Source organism: Vulpes vulpes, unplaced genomic scaffold (assembly GCF_048418805.1).
Source record: "Vulpes vulpes isolate BD-2025 unplaced genomic scaffold, VulVul3 Bu000000636, whole genome shotgun sequence".
Classification (NCBI taxonomy): Eukaryota; Metazoa; Chordata; class Mammalia; order Carnivora; family Canidae; genus Vulpes; species Vulpes vulpes.
This window is the reverse complement of record NW_027325694.1, coordinates 26982-53755: the sequence shown is the minus strand read 5'-3', so window position 1 is coordinate 53755 and position 26774 is coordinate 26982. Positions and strand designations below refer to the sequence as shown.

Sequence of the window (26774 nt, the reverse complement as noted above, 5' to 3'; positions counted from 1 at the left end):
TGTTTAGATTGGCTTTTTTGTTTTGTTTTGTTTTCTTAGTCAAAAAGATAAAAGTTTTCTAGCTAGGGCATAGGGGATGGCCTACATTCCTTAGAATGTCCAGGGAATTTGTCACTACTCATGAATGTTAAATAACGATCAGAAGCCATTGTCTAAACTATGCAAAGCCTTTGTGACTCTCTTCTAGGATTTCTTAGACCCAAAAAGCTCTCTGGCTCAAACACATCTAAGATTGTTCCAGAAATTTTGGGACATGCTCTGAATATACAATGAGATACTTCTCAAGTACAATCTACCCCACCTTAACAGAAGCAAATGCAGACTTTTAGTATACCTGTGATCGATTTAGGGTAGTAACATGGCAAAGGCTCGGGACTCAGTCCAAACTGGGTTTACATTTTAATTCAGCTACTTACGAGCAATGTGACTGTGAGCAAGTAACCCTCCTCACCAAGCCTTAGTTTCTTTATGTGTAAGAAGGAGGATTACAGCACTTACCGTTTTGTGTTGTAAAGAGTAAATGAATGATGCCTTCATTTATTCACGCAATATTATTTATTGAGAGCCCACCTTGTGTTGGTGGATGCCCTTCCTGGCTCATGGGTGTAGTGTTGGACCCTCTCTTCTCTGAGCTTCAAGCAGAGTGCATGAAATTACCTATCAGAGAAAATAGTATATCGTAAGTGTCTAGTAAATATTACCCATGGTAAGTACCTTAGGCCTTCACACACATAGATAACTGCATGCACATCTAACAGCACAATGTTGTCATATAATTGCTTCTCTGAGAATACAAACAAATGTAAAAGATAAAGGAAAATTTAATCTCAAAAGATACAAAGGAGAGCCCTAGCAGCTCAGGATTGGTAATACGATTAACCATCAGAAACGGGGGGAAATGATGAGTGAGAACTGTGGAGTAGTTCCATGTAAGCTTTTGATATATTTGAGTTAACCCTCCTCTGTTCCCTCTCTTCCTTCCCCATCCTCCTCAGGCTCCAGAGACAAGGAAATCTATTTGTTCTGGTTCACTTCATGGCTATTCTAATAACCTGCAATTAGTTAGGAAGATAATTTTGAAATAAATCCGATGAACAGATTTACTTATAGGGCCTATTACACTCAAATCATAACCAGATGGAATTTCAAAATCTGATCAACTTGATGCATTGGCAGCGGGAGTGGAGTCAATATATCTGAATCCTGGAGCTATCACAAAAGATTTAGAGTGTCACCCTCACTAAAAAAGAGAGATGCCAAATGATATGAAACTCCAAAGAGAAATCACACAGAAAGGGTGAGATGTGGAGGTTTTGGAAGAATAGGAACGCAGATGCTCACTTTGGCTATTTTCCATGACACGATATAAAAAGAGGCCGCAAAACTGAAGTGTGATTTGGAGGGAGACTTAGGTGTTGGAAGCCACCCCCAGGAGTTCAAGGACAAAAGACCACATATGACTTCTTGATACTTGGAAGAAAAAAAATACATATTCCTAAGACACGGGAAGAAAAGAAAGAATTTCAGGGCAAGCCAATGAATGAATAGAATATCGAATAAACTTTTTTTGGCTACTATTTCCTTAGCTATGCCATTTGAATTAATATAAATGGATATGGGCAGATACACAAATGAGGGAAGAAGCAAGGAGAGTAGATCTAAAATATGATTATTCTTTGTGGTTTTACTTTCTCTTATGTTTTACTATCCTTCTCCTCACGCATGCCTGTGTGTAACTATTGTGTAGGAAAATAAAGGAATTTTGATGCTGAGACATTTGAGACTCCAATGATCACCCGTTTCAAAGTTCTTAGTGATAGAGAAGGGATGGTCAAGGAAGTGAGTTGATTTGTCTAAGGTCACCCAGCAGACAGTGGCAGAGCTGGAGTGCGGGTGTGTGGACTCTTGTGTTCTGTCTGCAAAATTTTTACTTATCATTGTTTATTCTGAGGCTCAACTTCTGGGAAACTCAACCATTAGATAATCTAGGTTTTCTTAGAGAAGCATCCATTTCATTAAGAATTTCAAGTTAATTAGCATAGAAATGCACATATTTTCATCTTTTAAATATAATGAGCTCATTGTTAATTATCTCATTTTAAATTTGGAATATACTACTCATCATGTCTTATGATTTGATTGGCCCTAGGTTTTAAGTCTGTTTTTTATAATCAGCTCTAAAAATCTAGTTTAACATCCTTGCCATATTTCTTCCCTCTTCTGTCTTCATCATTTTGTCTACTTTAGTTTTTTCCCCCTTCTTTGAATGTTTATTTCATTTATTCTTATTCTTCTGTTAATATTAAGAAGCATTTAAGGGTATACGTTTGCCCCTGGTTACAACTTTGGTTACATTGCATATGTTTAAACATGTGTCAGACACTTGTATTTATATTATTATTATATTTATTTAAATATATGATGTTTTAAAAATAAGTTAAGATTACTAAAAAATAAAAATGAAAAATAAATAAAAGTAAGCTAAAATTACTTACAAAATTTGTACCTTTATTAATTTATCCTTTTAAAAAAAAGATTTTATTTATTTATTCATGAGAGACAAAGAGAGAGAGAGAGAGGCAGAGTCACAGGCAGAGGGAGAAGCAGGCTCTCTGCAGGGAGCCGATGTGGGACTTGATCCCAGGACCCCGGGATCAGGACATGAGCTGAAGGCAGACCCTCAACCACTGAGCCACCCAGGTGCCCCTAATTTATTCTTTTTTTTTTAAATTTACTTTCTATTTTGTAACAGTACATTTTTCTGTATTTACGGTTCATTAAATCATATTTCAAAAGAGAGTAACCTACTTTGATTTATTTACTGCATTTTACCTGCAGTTTCAGTAGGTCTCATAATAAGTTTGTTCCCTCTGTTTCCTTTTTAGTATTTGTATAGTAAATCATTGAGCACCATTTTATTTTTGACACTTAAGGGTCCTTTGGTTTTGCAATGCACAGTCATTTGCACAGCAGGACATCACTATGCTGCAATGCTTTGTTTGCTTTATCTTCTTTGATCAAGTATAAAATATTGCTAGTATACTTTTTCCTAAACACTGATACCCTATGTATTTCTAATTTTCCAATCCAATCTTTCTTTTAAACTTCTTTTATCCCCAGAAAGGCAAGACATTTCTATCCCCCAAACTTCCCACATATGATCCCTGGTCTTTTATTTATCTTTGTATTTCTAAAACTTTCCAATTTTTTTTTTTCAGTGTCTAGGTTAAAACTTGGTTAGCGATGGCTCAAATCTCAAACACATGTTTCGTTTGGCACTCTTCAGTGCTTTTTTTGATAGTTGGATTCCGGGTGTATTAAAAGAAATTGCAACGTTATGTATAGATTTCTGGCTTCTCTTGAAATTTGTTGATCTGGCTCATATTGCCTGATAATGAAGAGGAGCTTCTGCTGTTTTGGGATAGCGTGGTCCACACCACACCTATTCGCGAAGGTTGGACCTCTGTTTATCGGCCTTGGTCCCCAAGCCCTGTGGTCACTTAAAATTATGATCACTAATCTAGAGATTTCCACCTGGATTATTATTAAAATATTTATTTTACATAAGGTGTTTTTAAAAAAAGTTTAAATATTTCAAATTTACACATATGCCAGTAAACCATATTTAATATTCACTATCAGCATTTTTATGACCTATTTTAAAGTTATGTTTGGTTAATCTGCAGCTGTTAAAATACTGTTTTTTTTCAAGCTACATGCATGTTAGCGTTATGTCTTCTGAGTTCTTGCTTACTTGTAAATATCTTGTGATATCTATATTGTAAATATCTGCTTTCTTGCGGCTTGCACTTATAAAAGACAACTTTAGTGAAGAATGCCATTTGGGGATAATTTTTTTATTGTCTTAAAGCTCTAGAAATTGATCTGTTATTTTTCTGCCACTCATCTTTTTAAAGAAGGACTAAACTGATTTTTATGAAATTAAGAAATATTCAGATGCTTTTGTTATTTTTTCTTTACCATCCAAACTCCATTTTTTCTGGATATACCACAACATGAGTCTATAGGATTTTTTCTGGGTTCAAAGGTTACTGAGACTTTCTGATCTTTATGTCGGTCATTTATTTAGCATAGGAAATTGTATTTCATTAAATCTTTCATTATTGCTTCTGCTTTAGACATTGTGCATTCATTCACAGTAACTTTATTAATTTCTGGTTGCATTGTCATTTTTCTGTCTTTCATAATTATGAATTTTTACTTATTGCTTACTTTCCTTGTGTTATTTTTCCTTTGGCTTATTGAGAAGTGTATCTAGCTTGCTCTACATGTTAGGGTTTTATTTATATTTTTTGTCAATTTTGTTTTTTTGTTACCTTCAATATGTACTTTATTACTACCTTTATAATCTTATTTTACTTTCTTTAATAGATTGCAGATCTTTTAAAATGTCAGATTTTTAAAATTTTTTAAAAAATATTTTATGTATTTATTTATGAGAGACAGAGAGAGAGAGAAAGAGGCAGAGACACAGGCAGAGGGAGAAGCAGGCTCACTGCGAGGAGGCCCATGTGGGAATTGATCCCGAGATCCCATGATCACAACCTGAGCCAAAGACAGACACTCTACCACTGAGCCACCCATGCACCCTAAAATGTCATATTTTTAAAAACAGCATTTTGAGGTTTTTTTGCCCCTGTTTTCCATGGGCCTCATCTTCATGTTTTTGTGTTTTTTGAGAATGCCTTATTTTCTGTTTCCCTGGTTGCTCAGCTAGTTACTCTTTAGAAAGAGGTACTTTTTTTCTTGTTCTTGCAATATTTTCCAAGACCCATATGGTTTTCTTTTTCTCACTGTTACCTGAATGAGTGGAGATCTCTCCAGAACTAGTGTTTTCCACAGACAGGCTGTATTGACTGCTCCTGTTCTTCACGTATGTCCTAGGCATTTATTCCAACACCATCATTGCGTTATTGTGCACAGTCCCCAGCCCTCTCTTCAGACTCTTAATATCTTATCTGGCTATAACCATTACATTGAAAAGCAATGGAGGGATCCCTGGGTGGCTCAGCGGTTTGGCGCCTGCCTTTGGCCCAGGGCGTCGGGCTCCCGGTGCATGGAGCCTGCTTCTCCCTCTGCTTGTGTCTCTGCGCCTCTCTCTGTGTGTGACTATCATAAATAAAAAATTTTAAAAAATCAATGGAATATATTATAATCACTATGTTTTTGGATTTATTAATGCTTTTCCTGCCCTCTACAATATTTTACTCAGGGGTTCCATTTTCCAAAATGGGATCAAGCACTCTCATCCCTACATGCCTCTCATTCCTTTAAGCTTTAATTTCTAAAAGGATGAAGAAAGTAGCGTGTGTGTGTGTGTGTGTGTGTGTGTTTGTGTGTGTGTGTGTACGCATGGGTTAGGTTATTGTGGTAAAAGGGTTGGATTGAGGCTGAGTGAGGATGGCACTCTAGAGTAATCAAAATGTGACATCTATTTAGTAGTGGGGCAAGTGCTGTTTCCTTGTCGATATGTATCTTGTGTAGCCTGATTCAGAGGGCAGAGTTACAAGGTAGCTAAATGTTCTTCCCACCTTCCTTGAAGTTTAATCCATCTGGTTCATGTTGTATAGAAACTATTCTGGATTGTGGATTGACTGTCCTAATTTTCATTTGGGGTTTTGCATTTTTCTAAGTCTTCATAGGCAGTGTTTTGGGAAGTTGGGAGAAGCTGCCTTCAGGGTGACCAGCCTGTATTTGTTTTTTATTTGAAACTCTTCTCAAATGACACTTTAAAACAGCTTGATGAGCTTGTTTATCATCCCATACAGGTAGAAGGGCTAAGTAGAAGCAAGTGGGGACTGTTGCCAGAAACAGACACGTGAAAGTTTTGACACTATGGCAAGATAATTATGAATAACAGTGGGAACACAAAAGTACATTGAAAAATATTTTTAGACTTCAATAAGGATTTTAAAATCAATCTGCCATTAAGAATATATTAAATTACATTAAAAATTGTTTCAAATTTGGTTATGTGATGTACATAATATTTTGGTTATAAAAAGGAAAACTTATTTAAAAAATTATTGATACTTGAAGAGACTCAATTTTATTGTCTATTCACTCGAGTAGAATAACCAGTTCCTCAATATTTTTCATTACATTAGATATTATCATGCATTTTCTGTGCATATACATGCATGTATACGTACTTGCCTTTGACTATTTGTTGTCACATTTTAGTTTTGGAGGAACTATGACTGGTAATTAAGATCTTATACATAGAGATAAAAACATAACACCACTGCCCAATAATGAAATGAGAGCACATATAATATGCTCTTTACTTAGTATTTTCCCCTATCACCTGAAGTTTTACTTTTTTTCTTTTTAGGATTTCCAGACAGCCTGAAGTCTGCTCAGCCCCCCACCTCCCACCCCCCCAAACTAGTTCTTTTAAAGCTATGTGAAGATCTGGCAGTTGCTGTGGTTTCCAACCACCCACTTTTATGCCTCATTGTTTGAGGCTATCTAGCAGTGACTCTTTAAAAGTTATGATCTGCCTCATTTCAACTTGCTTTACAATAGCTGCCAGGGCTTCTTGCTTTCATCTATGTTATGCATATGGTCAAATATTTTATGGACAATCCAAGGCCAAGCACTGCCACAGCATTCTTTTACCTGGGCTCTTTGACAACTATGTGGAGAATGGATTATTAAAGAGCAACAATACTTTGGGAAGCTTCACACTGAGTTTTAGACCCATGCGACATCAAGGCCCAGGTCTCATTCAGTTGTGCAAGGGATTGTCTCAAGTCCCTTTGTGATGAAGACAATTTCCATTAAATACAATGGAAATCCATCTGTGTATGTGTGTGTACACATACATGGAGATTGAGAGACAAAAAAAAAAAAAAGAGAGAGTGAGAAATGAATGAGAGTCTCTAGATGAATTGGGCATATTTCAACACTACCCGGGCATTTTAAAAAGATTAGTTTTTGAAATAACTAATGGACAATTTGTGATTTCATAGAATCTGCAGAGTACTGAGTTTTAGCATTCCATATTAATTCAAGTTATAAATATCATAATCTATTTATTGAAATGTTTTAACTCTATTATCTTACAATAAATTCTTACTACTTTTTATCGTGTAATGGCAGCGCATCATTTCCAGCCTTTCTCTGTAATGCTGCAGCTGTAAGCTGTAAACATAGCACCTCCATAGGTGTTCCATGCCAGATTTCATAGTCTTTTAGGAAAAAAAAAATTGGACAGGATTTTACCTAATGATCTATGCCTGCGAGCTATGATTCTTTGTCAAGAATTCATTATCTTTAATGACGGGATAGGTATCCAAATAAATAAATACAATCTAAATTATATCAGGTTCAAAGAGGCCTCGAGGATAGTTTTGTTAAGAGGTAATTCCAAGATTCTGTCTAATTTATAACAAAGTAAGTAAAGATGATCTTTCATCAGAGGTATCAAGGTTGAAGTTGAAGAATTATATTTTGAGAAGAAAAATCTATCCTCCACAGTTCCTTTCCTTTTTACTTGATTGCTTCAACAATAATATGATTCTCCATTTACTGAGGATGATTTTGTTTATAACAATGCTTCAGAATGGAACTGGAGACAAAGTCCTCAGTAAATTTGTTTGTGTGGATTACAGAGTAGATTAGAAGTACGTGTGTATCTTTGTACCTTGACCCCTGATTCACTCCTCAAATGTCTTTTAGAAAGGGATAAATGCCCATATATTTTCAAGGACCAGTACACCTGGGGAATTAGGTCATCCTGATCGCGAAATAAAAAGCAAATTAAGATAGGACATCCTCAAGGGGACCCTGGAAGGCTTCTTTAGTAAAATAATGCTTCCAACATCCTGATCACCCTACCAGCAATCCCACCAATTAGAAAATAGTTTTAGTATTAAGAATCTTTTAAGAATAAAAACACCTCTAGCGATGAATTCAATCCTCAGTGGCATGAAAAAGAATGGCCTTTCTTTTCCTTTTGTGAACCTCGCTCACTCGGAGGGTGGGCTATCAATCGGGACACCTCTTCCATGCCACAGAGTGGGGACTTGGTCTTTACCGATTCATCATAGGCCCATTCTACTGAACCTGGGGACTGTTTAGTCTGGTGAGATAATCCAAGCCGACTCAATCAAGGCCCCCTTTGAGGGGAAAGATATGCATGCTTTAAGAAAAAGGGTCCTTATCTTCCTGTGATTGTAGGTATGAAGTATATACAGTTATAGCTTTCCGGATCCATTTTTGCTCTTCATGGACAAAACCCACCTAAAAATAAATGATACATATGAAAAATAGGTGTGAGATTCCTAATGACGTCATTTGAAATCCTACATCCAGTTGTGTCTAAAGACTAGTTTATAACCACTTAGTTTTCTAAGTGAAAGCAGCCAATAAATTATCTTTTTGCTTAAACTAGTTGATCAGGGAATTCACTATTTGAAAAGAAAAGAGTTCTTACTACTATAGGTATTTAATCCCCAAAAGTTAGCTAAATGCTGGCTCAGATCCAAAGAGTTTCCATGATTGGAAAGACTGGAAGAGTTGGAGGGAGAGGTTAATTGGAGCATACATTATTGTCAGGGAGGGCGTTTCTGGAGAGGCCATTGCATTGGGAACCCTGAAGACATTAGGCTAGGATATGGAGACACTCCTTGGATTTGGGGTGCCAGGAGGAAGAGAAGACATGCAGCAACGAGGGGTGAGAGGTGTGAAAATCTAACTTTGCTATAACCAACATGTTGCTAGAAAGAGCTCCAGGGAAATTTTATGTTTTGCTATCACTGCATTTTAGATACTTTCAAGCCATAAATGAGCCTTCATAGCTTGTGCATTTAGAGTTCAATATTTCTCTGACTTGAAAATAGTAAAATCAGGAATGAAAAGAATGTCCACTGTGACGCTGTGCTCCAGAATTTTTTTTGTTGTTTTAACTTCCTCGAAACTTAAGCAATTTTGGCAAAGCAAGTGCATAAATTCTGTTGGCTTTCCCACTCAATAAAACGAAACCTTTGGTATTGCAATCAATACTGACAGATTTCTTACATCTGAAGACATATTTAGATGAGAAAGTCCTTCGGTGGAAGGTCTTGTGTCTCCACAGTTCTGAGATAACTTAATTTCAGTAATGAGATTTAGGTGTTTCTCTCATGTAAGTTGTTACCTTTATCTTATCAATATTCTGAAGCCAAACTCACATTGGTTTCTTTCCCCGTATATAAGCTGGTGAAAACCAGAAAGGTAATTTTTTTTCTTTAATTATAAGAAATTCCAAAAAGTATGTGTAGCCATTCAATATCTAGTTTTTGTTACTCTACACTACGTGTGGTGCCTCTAATTGGCTGGACAATAAGCACAGTACATCACTTCTTAGGGTGTCGATAAATGGGCAGATTGAAGCAGGGGCTGAGATTTCAAAGGGAGTATTAGCATTTGTGGGAAAACTGTGAGGGAGTGGAAGATAATTAAACCAGAGCTAATAGCAACAGACTTGAATTTCAGAGGGCCACCTGGATAGCTTGTTCTCAGTCACTTCTTCTCATGTTTCATTTTCCTCATTTGAACAAGTCAACCGTCATTAAAATTTTTCACAACATCTGAGGCAAATCATTGCATTAATTCATTTGTAAGGTGTTCAGAAACCACATATTTTGCTTTTAGCATTGAAAACATTTGGCTTCCACCATCCTTTTCTTTTCTTCTGTTTTCTTTTTCTTCCTTTTCTCCTTTTCTTTCTTTCTTCCTTTCTTTCTTCTTTTCTCTTTCTTTCTTTCTTTCTTTCTTTCTTTCTTTCTTTCTTTTTCTTTCTCTTTCTCCTTTTTTTTTTTTTTTTAAGTTGAAATAGTCTGGGAATCATTAAATGCCAAATGCTTTCATCAGGCCCATAAACAATACAAGATTCCATAGTAAATGCAGTTATTTCTTGGGAAGTTTCAACAAAACACATTTTCACTCATTCAAAGCTAGGGTGAATAAATCTTGAGGTCTTTTAAGAAAGGCGCACTTGAGACCCTAGGAGGCTGACACAGTACTGGATTTCACACAAAAAGATCACAAAAGCTATCCTGCAGACTCGGTAAATTCTGGAGGTTCTTGGAAGATTTGCCGTTGTGTGTGTCTCAGTATTGGGGCCCTTCCTCTCTAACTCACTGTGTATCTCTTGACCTAGTAACTTGGATATAATATGAAAGCAGAAAATAAGCTTTTGAGAAGCCACTTACTTTTAGTGAAACAGAGTAAGACTGAGATCAGGTTAACATCTAAGGGAAAAGCCAAATTGTTATATCATTTTTCCTCAATGTCTTATGATTTTAGTCATATTTTTTTCCTACCAAATATTATTTCTCTTCTGTATTTGTGGCTTATCCTATATTGTGATTACGTTGGACTTTACTATGCAAATTAGTGCTCTTGAAAAAATTTACCTGCTGGGATATGACTTAATTATGGGCATGATTAGATATCATAAAATCACAATAGCTATAGAATTTAGAAAGTAAATACCAGTAAACAAGTTATTGCCAGTATATATGCTGATGTGGCTCACAGCAGAGAAAGGTACCCTCAGAAATGAATTCTCCACAGTGTTCTTTTCTAGCGAGTGGAGACCAAAAGCTTTACTGAGTCTCTGCTGGTGGAGTCTCTGTTCATCTCCTTAATTCACAGAAATAATAAACTTGAGATAATAGAAACATGATGGCATGCAACACAGATGGAAGGCCAGTAGTTTTCACCACATTATAACCCAAAGACCACCTGTCTCAATAAAATATGGGGTACTTGTTAAAAATTTAGATTTCTTGTCATCATTTTGAACCATTTGATTTGATGCCTCTAGTGGTTGGTGCCAGGAATCTGTATTTAATAGGGTTTCCCCATGTGATTCTGATTGCTCTTAAGGTTTAAGAGCTACCGGTGTGTTTGGCGAATAAAGTTATCAAGTTTGGTTGGAATTACCACGTCTTTTTTTTAAAGTTTTTATTTAAATTCCAGTTAGTTAAAATACAGTGTACTATTAGTTTCAGGTGTACATTATAGTGATTCAACAGTTCCGTAAGCTTAGATTCACTTGCTTATGTACACTCACATACACTTACTCGGTGCTCATCACAAGTGCTCTCCTTCATCCCCATCACCTATTTCCCCCCACCTCTTCTAGAATTTCCACCTCTTTGAGATGAGGAAGGAGTCATTTAGAGTGCAGCTGGCCTAAAAGAGCCATGGTTCAGTCACTTGTTCAGACATGTTCTTGAATGGTATAGCTCTGGCTTTCTTCTGGGGTAGCAGGGCGAACCTATGAGGCACTAGCCCAAAAAGGACACCAGTGACTATGCCCATAGTCATTTCTCAGAAGTGCTTTAGAGCTTTTTTTCTCTCAGGGATAAATTGGTGGCAAGTATAGCACAGGCTGATCTACATAATTAGGAAGCCCCAGACAACATAGAAACAGAGTTTAAGATGATAGATGTTCAGGATTGTTCCCTAAATAGTCTACCAGAAGACACAAAAGTGCTATATCCAACTAAAGAATATATGATTGAGATTAACAGCCGGGGTTGCAGCCAAAAAGCAATCTCAGAGGTTAGCTGAGGACATAAAGAAATTCATTATTCAATGCTGTACCTCCAGACCAGACATATAAAACAAGAAGTCCTCATGGAAGTGTTAGTGCATTGAACTAATTTAATGCTTAAATTTAATTCAACTTATAACCATTTGTAGGGAATGTCTAGCCTGTTTCAGGCAAAGACTTGGTGTTAAGGAAAATATAACTGCAAGTTTATTAATTAAAAAACACATGTGAAGGAATTTTACCAAATATGTGTGGACATGTGGGAAGGGAAGGGGCATAAGAAAGATATCAAGAGAGCTTTGCGCTTGTGGCAGGAGTAGATGTTGAAAGAAAGTGTCCATAAATTGTAAGATACATTCTATTACAAGAATTTGCCAGAACTTGAAGCTATTTATTTATTTATTTATTTATTTATTTATTTATAAAGATTTTTATTTATTTATTCATGAGAGACACACAGTGAGGCAGGGACACAGGCAGAGGGAGAAGGAGGCTCCCCGTGGGGAGCTGAAGGCAGACACTCAACCACTGAGCCACCCAAGCATCCCTCGAAGCTCTGCATTTTAAAAAAATCATGTTTGAAAATCCATTGCAGTTTATCTGCTTATTGCTTTACTTTATTATTATTATTTTTTAATAATATGTACATACTTTACTGGTTCTCGATTTCATTCTTGGCTATAAAATGTTTCCGTTCTGCTTTTTTAAGGTGTCAGCCTCAGGTAGGGTGCTGGCAAAGTATCTGATAATGAGTTATCGAGTCATTTATATTGAAGATTATTTCTGTCACACTCTAGGAAATAGACATTCAGTGGAATACAAATGACCATACTGTCCCAATGCCACCGGACTTGAATGGGAGAATTTACGGATGGAGCAGAAATCATATTAAAAAGTATTACTAAATGAAGATAATGTCCACCCAGGAGCTATATACGTTGCAGTATCCGTAAGAAGGTGCTTCTCTGCTAAATGGGAAATGTAACCGAACCTGCATCTCGAGTTTGTTGTAAGTTTTAAGAAAACAAATGCTCCCTCACTTTCTTCTTTCCTGTGTCTGAATTCTCTTGTTCATGACTCTGTTTTATGATTCTCAACGTGGTGATTGATATCAGGCACTAGACCAGGAATCAAGGGACCTGATAAAAATGACCTGCATGCCCTCTTCCTAGGCATCAGTGGGCCTTCCTCTTTATTGTTTAAAAGGTGTAGATTTGTGTAAGAGTAAAGTTTTATTACGGAAAAACAAAATGACCTGCATGATTGTGGTCCAGTCATTCAGGTGCTTTAGCTTTGAGTTGACTCCCCCCACAAAAGAAGGAAGATTCAAATGAATCTTTCCTACTAAGCTAAATAAGACCTTGCTGAGTAGCAGATCATCAAAATGGATAGGGGGAGCCCTTCCTTCAGGGAAACTGGAGGCTCTAAAAGAGGTAAGCATAAGAAATAAATGTAGCACGAGTGCCTCTTGAGGAATAGTGTATCTTTTGGAACTGAAATTTGGTAGAGTCAGTGCTTTCACTACATAACTCAAGGGAAATTGATTGCCTCTCATATTTCTGGAAATTTCTGGGAGATATATCAACATGGCCAGTTTTGGCTTCAGCTTTGGGGTCCGAGTTCCTATTCCTATTGAACACTTGATTTTTTTTTTTTTTTGAACACTTGATTTACCTTAATTTTAATCTACTGTGTCTGGGGTGGACATGGAACTCAAGCCTTTTCCTTGTAGAGACAGCAGAGCACAGAGGTTGTTCGGTAACAATCTTGAAGTCTGGCTATAATAGTTATTGCCTATGGAGATCAGCCAAGCACCTCAGACTCAGTTTTCCCATTTGTAAGATGAAGTAATGATTGTTTTAATTCATAGTGTTTTGTGAAAAGCACATGTGATCATTTAGGCAGATAATGATCATAGAGTGTGACGTCATAAATGCTCAATATATTGTTTGCTGTCGTCTTTAACAGTCACTTACACTAGCATTTGTGTGCATAGCACTTACTCTGGAAGCCAGAGTACATTAGGAGAGTTTATTACATTGCAGAAATAGAAATCCTTGTCCATTAGACAGCCTAGTTTGCTAAGAGCATATCTACTGAAAAATTTTTTTCACCACACTGCCAAAGTAAATTGTGATCCATGGCAATAAGTGCGATCTTATAAGATACAAAACCAGAGAGGAGGAAGTGATTAATTCTGTTTTGGGAAAGGAGAAGTGGAAGGATTCAGGTGATATGTGAATTGGGTTTTGATGGGCGAATGGGAGTTTCTTGGTCACCAAGTTTCAAGAAATCATTAAAAGTGGTGGTAAAGGAATGTACAAATGCTATAATTTTTCATTCCCTGAATAATTTCATAGGGTATTTATTTGGCATCTAGTACATGAAAGCAGCTGGGATTACAGGGAAAAAACAACAACCAGTATAAAGATAAACACTGAGAGGGCGCACTGTGTTCACAAGGACAGATATCAAGTTGCCTAAAAGTGCATAGCAGGACGTCCTAACCTGGCCTGACATCAGGTTTCCTTGAGGACGTCACATTTAACATGAGGCTCACATCCGGTTCCTCAGTCAATCTTGTCAGGCTGTACTTTCAAAATATCCCGAATCTTGCGATGTCTCACTACCAGCACTATCACCACCTGCTGCAGGTGTCCATCATCTCTTGCATGGATCATTGCAAGTCTCCTGACTGTCCTTGTTTGTCCCCTTCCACCCACTACCTGTTCCCAACACAGCTCCACAACTCCAATGTGGACTCAGTTTATGCCATTGCTTAGCTCAAAATCCTCTGATGACTCCTATCTCCTTGACCCCTTGCTCCAGCCATTCTGGTGTCTGTGCTACTCCTCAAACATACCCAACATCGTGTGTGTATTTCTTTCTTTCTTTCTTTCTTTCTTTCTTTCTTTCTTTCTTTCTTTCTTTCTTTCTTCTTCTTCTTCTTCTTCTTCTTTTTCTTTCTTTCTTTCTTCTTTCTTTCTTTCTTCTCTTTCTTTCTTCTTTCTTTCTTTCTTTCTTTCTTTCTTTCTTTCTTCTTTCTTTCTTTCTTTCTTTCTTCTCTTTCTTTCTTTCCTTCTTTCTTTTTCTTTTTCTTTCTTTCTTTCTTTTTCTTTCTTTCTTTCTTTCTTTCTTTCTTTTTCTTTCTTCTTTCTTTCTTTCCTTCTCTTTTTCTTTCTTAGATTTACTTATTTATTTGAGAGGTGGGCAGAAGGACAGAGAGAGAAAGAGTCTTAAGCAGACTCCCCACTGAGCACAGAGTTGACCTGGGACTTGCTCTCACAACCCTGAGATCATGACCTGAGCCAAAATCAAGTCAGCTGCTTAACCAACAGAGCCACACAGGTGCCCCTCAGAATCTTTCTGATCATTCTGTCTGGAATAGTCTTGCCCCAGATACACATCGGATTCATTCTTCATCTTCTTCAGATGTTTTCTTAAATGTCATTGAAGAGCTATACTTTGGCCACACTCCATGAGCCACCACCACTATTTCAGAACCCCATTTCTTCTCATCCTGACTTATTGCTGCCGGTGTAGCACTGATTGCCATCTGAGATGCTTCATATTATTTGTTTATTTATTGCCTCTGTCCCCTTCCTGGAATGTGGAGCCCAGGAGCTCACTGATGTAATACCTGTGTCTCCAATAGTGCTGGGTATTTAGTCGGCCTGCCCTAAATATTTGCAGAGTGAACGGATAATACATAAGATGTACTTGGTAAGTTGGCTTTAGATAAGTGAGGATGGTTGCTTGTTCCAGGAAGAGGGACCAGCAAGTTCATTGGCTCAGAGATAGAAGAGGTAGGGTGAACTGAAAGGAATAAAAGATTTGATGTGGATGGAGTACAGAAAGCAGAGGAAAGCAGAACTAGGTGATGTTTTGTTTTCCTTTCTGGTTCTACCACAATCATCAAAGACAGGATTCATGGCTATTTCAGACTCTTTGATGAGAACAGAAGGTGCATCAGGATTATCAAATGACTGACAGCTACAAAAAAGAATATTGTGCTTGTAAAGAAATTCTGTGTTGAAGTTGCAGATTTGACAAACTTTCCTGGAATAATTTGATATTCTTATTTGATGGAGAACACCCTTAGGGACACATATTTTAGGCTGCTAAAATGGAAAATGTGGCTTTCTTCATCTTTTTTCTTCTGTCCAAATTTAGAGACTGTCCTTTCTCCATAAGACATTTTTGAAATATTTCAAAATATTATATTCTCTTTCCTTGGCTGTGAGGTTCTTTCTCTGGCTGTTTCTCTCATGCAGCCTGAGGACTTTCCACCTGGCGGATGGCTGCCTAGACTGAGTGATGAGTACATCTCATCTGATTTGGGGACCAGACCCTTGCTAGGGAATCGTGGAACTTGGGCTGGCCACTGTTATCCATAACATGAAATGGAAAGTTCACTTTTGAAAAACACACACGGTGAAAGAAAACATTCTTTTTATTTAAACATGAGAATAAAGCATGCAAGAAAAGATATTCCCTCAAATGAGAACTCTGCTGAATTAGGGGGAAAAAAAAACAAATGTATACATTTACTTACGAAAGTAGGGAGTGGTGCTAAAATGAGGTATGTTGCAGGTTTTTGAGTCCATCATATTGTTAGTTGTCAAAATTCTTCTTGACTCCTTCAGCTTAAATCATTTCTTCATGAAGAAAAAAAAATTCTTGTCTTGCAGCTACTTACAATCTTGCCAAGAAGAGCTGGAGGGAACAGAGAAATTGAACATCAAGTCCTTATCTGTGTGAGTTTGTCCCTGTGTAAGTCTGTGCTTTACCTATGTGGCTGCTGCTGCTGGTAGGAGGGAATTCTTTGGAAGAGGGTATGGTTGGCAGGGACAAGGCTAGGGTGCAAGAAACAATTCTGGCCGTATGGAGGGCTTTTGTTCACTGTGCCTTAGCTAGAGGATGCGACACACCTGATCTTCCTCTGGACAGATTTGCTATGATGAATAATCAAGAATTGTATAGGGGGCACAGCATCATGACATGCTGGATGTGTGTGGCCTGTTGGTGAATAAAGCCCGCCCTCAGTGTGAGGGCATAGTTCTGGGCAAGTTGCACAGTTTGGGGACAAACTGTTAAGACAAGTAGGGAATAACATTGTAAAGCAGAAAAACAGATTAGGTCCTGAGGTCTGGGGGTTACACGGGAGAGGTACACTTGAATTTCAACAGGATGAGTTATAGAAAGGCTAATCTTTTTGAGAAAATCAACAGTCATTGAAAGTGAATGTCATGATCGAACATCCGTTTTATTTATTTTTATTTCGCAAGCAATTCAAGGACATGTAACTAGACTGGGAGGTACAGAATAAAGAGCAAAAGCCTTATAAGCTGTTCCACTCTCCAGAAGTAATAATTTCACATCTCTCTTCTTCTGGAATAACTGTTTAAGAAATACTCTGTAAAGCTCCTGTATATAAGTACTGTATATGAAGTTAAAAAGTAAGAAAAAATAATAACATGAATAATAAAGAAGAGTGGGGGGAGAAAAGTGTCTGATTTTTACCTTTATTTTTTCTTTTTTAAAGATTTTATCCATTTACTCATGAGAGACACAGAGGCAGAGACACAGGCAGAGGGAGAAGCAGGCTCCCTGTGGGGAGTCTGCTGCGGCACTTGATCCCAGGACCCCGGGATCATGACCTGAGCCAAAGGCAGACACTCAACCACTGAGCCACCCAGGTGCTCCTTGATTTTTACCTTCCATAGCAGTAAGTCAGATAAACTTCGCAGTTTACAGACTAAGCTCGAGTGGTGAAATCTGATTATGTGGTTATTTGGAAGTCATGCCCTGAGAAACCATGCATTAAAGTGCTTGTAGATAGTTAAAGTTGCATCTAGAAATCAAGATGGTGAATGAATTGAAGAAAGGCAGAGGAATCCCGAGCCCAGAAGTTAGTTTGGGGGCCATGGCAATACTATAGGTTGCAAATGAAGAGAGCTTGGTCTGTGGTAGTGTCATGGGAATCAAAAGGCCGAGGCCAACATTTTACTAAAGTATGGGAGCTGGAAAACCAGGACATGGAGACGGTCATCCATAGAAATGATGATGCAGTTCTGATGTGAGGGAAATAGAGGGGGGAAGGGATGGGGAAAGTCTGTAAGAGACTTTCAGTCTCATTGCAAACATGTTACTAATATAAAGGAGTGATCTACAGTCCAAAGAATGCAAAGGATGGAGGAGGATGGTGAGGAGTCAAAGCCAGTGCCTTGAGCTAGAAAGAGGAAATGGAGACTAAGTGTTGACCCTTTCACTTATGTCTCAGAGAGAAGACAGTGAGAGAAGATGGGGTTTCCATGTAAAAAATCTGGGAAAACTGGTCTTTCTTGAACCATGTAAAGAAATAAAGTAGAAGATGCTTATAAACTGTAGTACACAGGGTTTCTTGAAACCATAGGATTGGAGCGGCCGGAGAGGCCACCTAAAAGCATCTGGAAATGGAAACAGGGCTGAGGGAGAGGGTGGAGCAGGGCTGGATTAATCTGGAATGAGAGCAGGGCACAGGATTGCATGTGATACCTATGAATTAAGAAGTGAAAAACTCGAAGTGCAATCCCAACATAATCCTAGTGTTTTGTTAATAATGTTTTACACATATATACAACCCTCACTTATGTCTACCATTATTCACGAATAATTCATTTAGTCATTTCCTGGCTTGAAGTTCTTAATATTTTTACCTCTAATTTTGCAATATGTTTTTTTTTCACTTAATTTCTCTCAGCTTTAGAAGGTAGAGAGAGAGACAGAGATAGAGACAGAGAAGCAGAGAGTGAGAGAGAGAAAGAGAGAGAGAGAGAGTTCACAAGCTCATGCATGCAGATATGCACCATGACTACCCTAAGAAATGATTCTGTGACTTTTTAGATAGACATGTTTTACTTGGTTTACTCAAACCAGCTTTCTTTTAAATTCCATAAATAAAGAATAAAAATACTTAGAAGATTTTCACTGAATTCAGATGTTTCCTTTCCTTAATAGGATTCAAATCTTTCCAAGTTGAAGTTTGTACCTCTGGCTCCAATTGACTTACATGAGCAAAAAGAAAAATCTTAATATTTTTTTTTATAACTGGAGAAACATATTTCTTCTATTTTTCACATAACTCACAAATAACTAGGTGGATTTTGCTTAAGCCTTCAAAAGAAATTCCATTTTAGCCTAGACACTAATGTGGAAAATTTGAGGCCAAATGATTCAACTTTTAAAGTCTTCTAACTAGGAGAAAGAGTGACAGAAAGAGAGAGAGACAGAGAGAGACAGAGAGAGACAGAGACACGGAGCAGAGAGATTGAGTTAGAGGGTAAGAGAGAAGGAAGGAGGAGGAGTGAGACAGAGAGAGCGAAAGCTAATTTATAAATTAATTGGAATACTTTTCTGGATCATTCATATATATACATATATACACATATATAAATGTTTTTATACATACATTTTTTACTCATTTTAAAATGAAAATTTTAAAATTTTACTTTCCCATTCTATGTAGTACTTATAGTACATATTTAAGCACTATTTGCTTAATGCATAGTACGTATTTGTAATTTTAGTTGAATTATTTCTGCTTATGAAAGTCATACAGGTTAATATTTTCTCTGGATTATATAATTTAAATACAACTTTCATATATTATGAAGAAAAGCAGAAGATGCTACATGGATATATATTAGTTCAGCACTAAACATTTATTAAATGTGTGTCGGGGTGGGGAGCAAAAACACAAAGGCCAGATTCACCAGACACAACCTCTGCATGTAGAACTCCCATGGACTTCAAAGGGTTTATGGCTCAAAAACCAGGCTCAGTACGGGGGAGGGAATGAATATCTGCCGCCAATTGCCAGTTGCCGAGTCCCAGCCAATTTCTACAAACTTGGAAGTTGTCCTTTTTGATTTTTTATCAGTGAAAAATGTCTGGAATGACTGGAGACACTTCTAAAGTTTTTCACTTTTTTACATTAGTATAGACTAAAATCTATTGGAAAAACTGGATTTTCGTTAAATACCTCCCAACTCTAATGTGCAGACTTAAAATGTTAATTTCTGTATTTTCTCCCGGACCAGTAATCTTTGTTTATTATTATTTGTATACATTTATTGGAATCATACTGTCCTGGGCTTGGAAAGCTTTTGTCACTTAGAGTGTAGCGTTGATTTCTGCTATAGGAAGATGCTTTGCGGGGGTTTTCGCTTAGTTCCTTCTTCCCAAGTATGATGTGCTTCCTGACTGCCTTCTGCCTTTCCCTGGTGAAATAGGAGTCACCAAATAGTCTCAATTGCTTTCCTTGCATTTTTTGGCCACTTCCTTAACCACATTAAGACAAGAAAGATGAATTTGGAGTCCATAGAGAATAATGTTTACCTTGATGGAATCCATCACCAAACCCATCACTAGAACAACCACGCATGCATTCCATTTTGTTCTTTTGAACAGAGATACCCATAAAAGGATTAAAAAAAAAACCCTAAATGGTAAACCCAAGCAATCCTAAATGGACAGCAAGAACCGACACCGTAATTGCTAAGGGGTTGACTTATCATTTACAGTCAGATCTGCTGGCTGCAATGTGCTCCAGGGAAAGCTTTCTGGGGGATTTATCAATAATACGGTTAAATGTGTCTTGCTGTCTTTTGCTGTAAAGTGCTATTGCGTGTATGCTTACAGGTGTGTGCTTGTGTGTAAGGTTCAGGACAAGTGAATGGTGGATCCGTGGTGATGGTCTTTGCAAAAGCAAATGATCTGTCGTGCTGTGAACCCCGGAACCTAGTATCCCGCAAAAGCAACGGATAGACATATGAAGCAGATATATGTCTCTTTTTCATGATGCCAAAACAATCTTGAGGAGCACATGAACTATTTATTAGTTTAGTCCACATGTTGCAAAACAGCCATCTTACCTCATTTCTGTCCCTTGTGTTTGGGATTTCTTTTTTCTAATCTGCATATAATGTGAAATATTTTTGTTTGTTTGTGGGCACAGTTTGGTAGGTTTTTGCTGCTCCTTCTTTTGTAGCCTGACAGCTGCAGCGAGTACACACATCTGCCATATTGATGTCAAGTGGTACACAGTCATTTTTTCGTAACAGCTGTTGTTGGCAGATCATTTCAACTATCTTGGGGATGAATGGAATATAAATGTTCATTGCACAAAGTATATAAAGCAGGGTTTATTGGATTTGACACTGTTTCTTATCAACATACTCTGTTTTCTTTCTAGTATTGTGATGCTAAGAATTTGGATACCATATGAACAACAAATTATTTCTCATCTAATTATCCAAGTGTTTAAGAATGCTGAAATGTTGCTGGTGTGACAAATCAGTGCCAGGAAAAAAAAAGTTTTGTTGGAAGAAGAGCTTTTGTGTATAGTGCCTACTTGAAATATATCACAATCTAAACTTAATATATATATACACATACAACTATTATATATATATATTTATTATATATAATGTAATACATTAAAATATACAAGATAATGAACTGAGTACATTGGTTAAATTTTAGTATTATGTAATAGGTTTAACATTGCTTTAATATTATCTGTCTCTCTATTAAAGATCTCTCTCTTCCTCTCTCCCACCTTCTCTCTGTCTCTCTCTGTGTTAGACCAAATGCCACTTCTCCTAAAGTACCACCATAGCATGTTAAATCTCCTGTGGTTCTGTGTGTTTCATCAAAGTTTTGTTTCTACAAAATCAATGCTTTGAACAAACTAAAAAGAATGTTGGAGGATTTCACATTAAAATGGAAATGTATTAAACACACACACACACCCACAGGGTTTGTCAGTATATGTATGTGTTCACTATGGTTAGAAACAAAGAAGGCATCTTAAGTAAAAGGAAATGATTAGTTATGGGGAAGAAAATTGCAAAGATGTAAAAATATTTGGGGGTAATTATCAAACAGGGAAAGATTGTTGGCGGTAGTTATGTGATTTGGCACTGTATGATTCTTCTTTTCGCCGTTTATCACTCTTTGGCATCAAAATCAATCAGTAATTTGTGAGCAAATCATTATTAGTAGAGATCCCTAGAACTTAGAGTATTTTGCAACCTGCACATTAGTCTCACACAAGAAAGTGAGAAACCTTGATGACTGGGTACTGCCAGTTTTAATTTGTTTTGTATCAATTCTACAAGAATAGAGTCTTGGAGCCCACATGAAAGTCATACTGTTGACTTTCGGTTGGGAACACACACATCAATAAAGACCATGCAGTTCAAAGTTACCTCTTGTTGTCTCTGTGTCGCCACTGTCCTTTTAGTGATCTCCAATTTCATGGCTTTAAACGCTGTCTATATACACTGATGACTCAGCCCAGATTTTCCTATCTCCAGCCCAGATTTTCCTTTCAACTCCAGACTCGCTGGTCCAATAGCTTAGGAGATGTCCTCACCCCCTTGGGTATCTAATCTAACTGTTCATTTCTTCATTTATCCTACCATTCCTGTGGTCTTTCTTACCCAAAAAAGAAAAAAAATAACTTTATTCTACTGGTTGCTTAGGCAAAATGATGTGAGTTACTCTTTATTTCTTTTTTAATTGCATACCTCCCATTCAGTCCACCAGCGAACATTGTTAGCTTTTCCATCAAACTGTATATTCAGCATCAACTAATTTCCCAGCTCATGCATCCTACCACTATTCTCTCTCCCCAGAATGATTTCAGTAGCTTCCCACATGAGCTTTCTCTTTTTATCCCCCTAAGGTAGAGTCTCAACGCAGCAGTCAGATGTTAGAAAAGTTTGAAAAAACTTGAGTCAGCTTGTGTCACTCCTCAGCTTTAAACCTTATAATAACTTCCTATTTCATCTTGAGTAAAAGTGATGTCCTTACTGAGAACTCCTAGTTCCTACATGACCTCATCCTTTATTCTTCTCAAAACTCATCTTTTAAAGCTTCTCTTGCCACACTGACTTCTTCCTATTCCTCAAACATGCTGGGCATATTTCTGCCTTACAGTCTTTTCATTTGCTCTCCTGCCTGGAATAGTCTTTACTCCAGTCATGAATAGATGTATGCATGACTGACTTACTCATTCCTTTGGGCTTCCACAAGGCAAGGTTTGCTCTGGCCATTCTACCTAAATTATCCTCATCTCCGCTATCACACACTATCCTCTTACCTGAATTTAATCTTTTTATGACATCTTTTTTTTTTTTTTATCACCATCTGGTATTATATAGTCTGTACTTTTTCACCAAAGTAAAAGTTCCACGAGTCTGGTTTTGTTTTGTTCTCTAATATAACTTCAGACGCTAGGAGAGTGCATGGCATGTGATAGGCACTCAATAAAGATTTTTGACTTGATTGAATATATTGATTTGGCGTCATTTGTAAAGTCTCATTGAAAACTAAATGTATTAAAAAGATTGCTAGAATTAAAAAGATTGATATTAGAATAAGAAGAAATAAATAGCTTTTTCAACTTCTCTTTTGGAGTGGAATGCAAGCGGACTTTCCCCCCCCATAAAGACAATAGTGTTCTTATTCTGATCAACCTTTCTTGTTTGCAAAGAAGAACTTTCTGTATAGAAGGAAAAGGCATCATGACTCTAAAAAAATTCCTCCATCTTCCCCTGAATACTACATATATGCATATATGAATACCAATATATAGGTACATGTAGATGTATATATATATCACATTTTAGAATAATGCAATTGAATTAAAATCTTCAGTGGAAAATTGACATAAAATGTTTTAAAATAGTGAGAAGATTCAATAAATTCCTACATGTTCATGGGTTGGTTTCTAATTAATATAAGGTAGTTTATGATTATTTTATCAAATACATTATCTTACTTTAAGATTGTAAAGAAACACCCATAGAATGAATGAGAAAGAGGAATAAACATATCAAATAATATTATAAGGGCCGAGATAACTGTATTTTAATTTTTTACCAAAATATATGGATTTTTTTTCTCATTTCTCTGCCATTGGCAATTTCTGAGAAAAATCCAGAAATGAAATAACTCTGAAGTGTGAGGTCACAGTAACCTGATTTAATGCAGAGGATGTGCAATCCAATACAAGACTTTTATTTGAAGATCCAAATTCTGTTTTCAGATCAGAAAGATTCTTTCCTTTTCAGACACCTTCACATGCACGCCATGGGATATTTTGGATTTTGTTGCAGACTGATGTAACCATTGTTGGGCAAGTTACCCATGACTTCATCCCGCATACAAATGACAGCTGGGAAATTTAGTATGCGTATGTAATGATTTGACACATATGCATAGAATTAAATGTCTCAGGCTGCTCTGATGTTCCATGTTGTTTTACTTGGTACTTGATGATAGAGAGTGGCAGAGTTAAGAGATTTTAAGAACATGTAAGAACAATCCTAGTGACTTCCAGTAGGCGAAACATAGTTTCAAGAAGTGACTGATAAATATGTGAATGAGCACTGGTCTAGGAATCTGAAAACCTGAATTCTGGGGCTCAGCTCCATTATCTCTAAGGACGTGGCCGAGTGGCCTCTGCTTTGAGCCAAATATTTCTCATTTTCAAGATGGAGAGGATAATCATGGTCTTGCTTAAATACAAGTTATTGGGAATATTAGAAAGTGTAATAACAGTTGGAAAATGCTAAGAGTTTCTACACTTTTACATGGATAAAATGAGCATCCGTTGCAGACAGTATGGGAGCAGGATCAAGATAACACCAAAATTCCAAGTTGGATTATAAAGCTAACACATAACTGATAAAATTAGGCATGTGCAAAAGGTGACATAAACATGCAATATTTCTAGTGCCAGAAACAAGAAGAGCAAGACAAGCCTGGCCAAGTTAGTGTGTTTAAAGCTGGTCAAGAGTAGTTAACTTTACAATGTTGAAAAAGAGAACATACTCTGTAGATGGTGTTTTAGGGCGGGTTTCCCAAAGCATACCCTGAGATGAGGATTCATAGGCATGTTACTTATTAGGAAAAAATCCTTGAAAATATTAAGGGAGTAGAGAAGTGAGGAGATCATGTAAAGGTGTGCTGTCGACTCATGTCCCACAAAAGATAATTTTGGCTGAATCCCACACCAGAGATCCCTTTTTTTTTTTTTTTCATTAATTTATTTGAGAGAGAGAAAGCATGAGCAGGGGGGAAGGGTGGAGAGAAAGAATCTCAAGCAGACTCTCTGCTAATCAGGGAGCCGGTCTTGGGGCTCCATCTCATGACCCTGAGATCATGACCTGAGCTGAAGTCAAGAGTTGGCGGCTTAACCAATTGAGCCACTAACGTGCCTCCCACACCAGAGATCTTGATATCTCGTTGGTTACACCTAGATCTCAGGAAAATAGAGTGAGAGTCTTGAGGAAACACACCGATATACAAGCCTGATAAACTGAATTCAGACAGTTTGCAGCATGATTGTAGAGATGAATGGACATTTTAAAATATTTGTTCACTTAGTCATCTGTATGTTCTATGGCATATGCGTAGACACTACGTGACATATTCTGAGTGAGACATTAGGGAGTCAAAGAGATTGGAATCAAAGAAATTACAATATGTTGGGAGAGACAGAATTAGAGAATTTATAATAAATAAGGATGAGTGTTATGGGATCTCCCAGGCTTTACCTGCTTCTTGGCACCTATGATTGAAGAGACAGCAAAGCAGAGAATAACCTCTAAGTGTTGTCTTGGTTTCCGATTCTGCTCCATCATTCATCACCCTGTGACCCTGGGCAAATTACCCAATCTCTGTGCGTCAGTGTTCTCATCTGGGCCACGGAGATCATAACTCTGTGTAACGGCTCATTTGTTTTTTTCGAAGGCTAAGTGAGGCAATACATTAAAAAATACATCGAAGACTGTTAGGAAGTTTATATTTATTTCTACTGGATATTCGATTCATACAAATAATCTCCGTTTTTCTGAATGCACGAAGAATCCTAAATATAATTTGACTTTTCATTTAGATCTGCACAGAGGAAGAAAAAGCATTAGTGAAAGCATACTAGTGGCTTAGTCTCTTGGCAGTTATATTTCACATTGTAAATCCAACTTCAGTTTTATAGTCCTTAAGCAAAATAACAACAAAATGTCGTTTAACATCTTTACTGCAGTGTAAGGCAGGGTGGAGTCAGGTGACTGGAGGATCTTTCTCTTGTGCTCAAGAAGTCTGCCTCCCGACTGGCCTACCCTGTTCTTCAAGTGGTACACGGTGCAATGAACATTTGAAGGTTAGAGGGAACAGAGCTCTTTCTAAAGATTTACATCCTTAAGAAAGACTGGAAGGACACCTGGGTGGCACAGTGGTTGAGTGTCTGCCTTTGGGTTGGGTGGTAACCCTGGGGTCCTGGGATGGAGCCTTGCATCTGGCACTACTTCTCCCTTTGCCTCTCACTCTGCTCATCTCTCTCTCTCTCTCTCTCTCCCTCTCTCAAATAAATAAATAAAATCTTTTTAAGAATTTAAAAAATAAAATAAAGGATAAAATGTAAAAATGAGAGGAGGGGGATGCCGAGACTAAACTATAGTGTGGAGGTATGCACATTTAGGTGATAAGACCACAAAGAAGGAGCACCTGGGTGGCTCAGTGTTTGAGTGTCTGCCTTCAGCTCAGGTCATGATCCTGGGATCTTGGGATTGAGTCTCGCATCAGGCTCCCTGCATGGAGCCTGCTTCTCCCTGGGCCTGTGTCTCTGCCTCTCTCTCTTTCTGTCTCTCATGAATAAATAAATAAAATCTGAAAGAAAGAAGAAAGAAAGAAAGAAAGAAAGAAAGAAAGAAAGAAAGAAAGAAAGAAAGAAAGAAGAGAAAGAAAGAAAGAAAGAAAGAAAGAAAGAAAGAAAGAAAGAAAGAAAGAAAGGAAGGAGACTGGAAGTGCCAATTCTTGAGGCTGATGTGGTGAAGGCACAGGGCTTTATTTACCTCCTCTTTACCCCATTGGTGGTGGAGGGATTCCTGCCCCCAGATTATGGGGATTACTGGACAAATCACAAGAGCAGTTTATCAGTCACATAGGCTCACAGCTCAGGGAAGAGGCCACCGCACGTCATGTAGGCTACTCCGGGTTGCATTCAGAACAGCCCAGGGGCTGTGGAAGGCAGGCTTCAGAGTACCTACAGAATGGGTGCCCCTTGGGTCTGGTGGGAGGGTGTCATTAGGTCATTTGAATTCTTCTGCTGGTTGGCAGGGAACTGCAACCTGCTATTCAGGGACGAGCA

General features: G+C 37.5%; 1 long non-coding RNA gene across 3 annotated transcripts in view; it reads left to right on the top strand.

Moving 5' to 3' along the window:
- The window catches only part of LOC140596657 (uncharacterized), a 49104-nt gene that overhangs the window by 15379 nt on the left and 6951 nt on the right, over positions 1-26774 (top strand). For all 3 annotated transcript variants that reach the window (XR_011998563.1, XR_011998561.1, XR_011998562.1), the window contains one exon: positions 12370-12581. This is a non-coding gene — a long non-coding RNA (uncharacterized lncRNA). The remainder of the gene's footprint in view (positions 1-12369; positions 12582-26774) is intronic.